Source organism: Triticum aestivum, chromosome 1D (assembly GCF_018294505.1).
Source record: "Triticum aestivum cultivar Chinese Spring chromosome 1D, IWGSC CS RefSeq v2.1, whole genome shotgun sequence".
In the NCBI taxonomy this organism is placed as follows: Eukaryota; Viridiplantae; Streptophyta; class Magnoliopsida; order Poales; family Poaceae; genus Triticum; species Triticum aestivum.
The window spans coordinates 13,170,240-13,171,812 of NC_057796.1; positions in this window are offsets into that span (position 1 = coordinate 13,170,240).

The following is a 1,573-nucleotide window of genomic DNA, read 5'->3' on the forward strand; positions in this document are numbered from 1 at the left end:
CGCGGCGACGGCGTCGGGGAAGGGGCAGCGCGTGGCGACGGCGTCGGGGAAGGGGCGCGCGCGGTGATGAGGGCGTCGGAGGCAGGGGCGCGACATTGTCGGGGCTGAGGGGCAGCCTGGCGGCGTCGTCGGGGCGAAGAAGAACTGAAAGAAAAATTTTCACAAGTGCTGATTATGTAGATAGAGCATTGGTCCCGATTCGTGGCACCAACCGGGACCAATGCCCCCCTTTAGTCCCGGTTCGTGCCACCAACCGGGACCAAAGGTCTCTATTTCCTGCCCTTTGGCCTGCTGAAAAGAGACTAAAGGGGGGCACTGGTCCCGGTTGGTGCCACGAACCGGTACCAATGCACCCCTTTAGTCCCGGTTGGTGCCACCAACCGGGACCAAAGGCCTTGCGCTGCCCGCTGCCAAAAGTTTAGTCCCACCTCGCTAGTTGAGAGGAGCTCGGAGTGGTTTATAAGCCCCACTGCGGCTGCCCTCTCGAGCTCCTCTCAAATGCAGGCTTACGGGCCTAATCTCACGCTATGCTGCCTGTGCGCCTACTGGGCCTTCTGCGGTCCTGAATCTTGGCCCTTGGTTGGGTTTCTAGTCGTATTCAGGCTGTGGTGGCCCAATAGGTGGCAGTTTTTTTTGTTTTTTTCTAGTTTTTTCGTTTTGTTTTTTGCATTATTTATTTTCTTTTGTTTTTTGCTTTATTTTTTAATTCTTTTTGCTTTTAGGTCAGAAAAATGGAACTTTCTGTTAGTGCCATTAGTTTTCAAATTTGAATAGTTTAGATTTGAATTATTTGAAATTTGTGTGAATCACTACTTTGAGATTAACTTTACTATAAAGATAGATTTTGGAGCGACACTTTTTCCTGCTATTTAATATTTACTGTGTTTTATCATTATATTCAAAAACAATTTTTGTTATGTTAGTTTCTAACAAAAATATCTTTGACAATTCTTTGTGCTATTAAAGTTTCTAACAAAAAAAGTTCCTTATGAAAATGCTTTTTGCTTTTAATGTTTTTAACAGAAAATACTTTGATAATTTTAGTTGCATAATTTTTAGTTTATTATTTTTGCTATTAGAGTTTCATAAAAGTTTTCTAGTTCATTCTTTTTTATATTAGTTCATTCTTTGAGCTAAATGACCCTGATATTGAAAAGCACTTCAGATTAACTCTGAAGAGGTTGAAAATTGCATGGTGTCATCATTTCATGCACATAGCATGTGCTAAAATGTTGAGAGGGTTACGGGAAAAACTGGATGCCCTTCGTGTACAAAATGTACAATCTCTTTCGATGTAGCAGGGTTCCGGACGAAAACTCATTTGTTACAAAGGGATTTCATTATTTTGAACTTATTTGAACTCCATACTTTTTGTGTGTTCAAAATGCACCATTCAAAGCCACATCATCAATTTTCAACCCTTTCTTACTTCATTTGTTATTTTTCATGCATTTACTGATTTTTTTGAGCTATATGCCCCTGAAATTGAAAAGCACTTCAAATGAACTCTGAAGAGGTTGAAAGTTGGCATGGTATCATCATTTCACCCACATAGCATGTGCTGAAAAGTTTA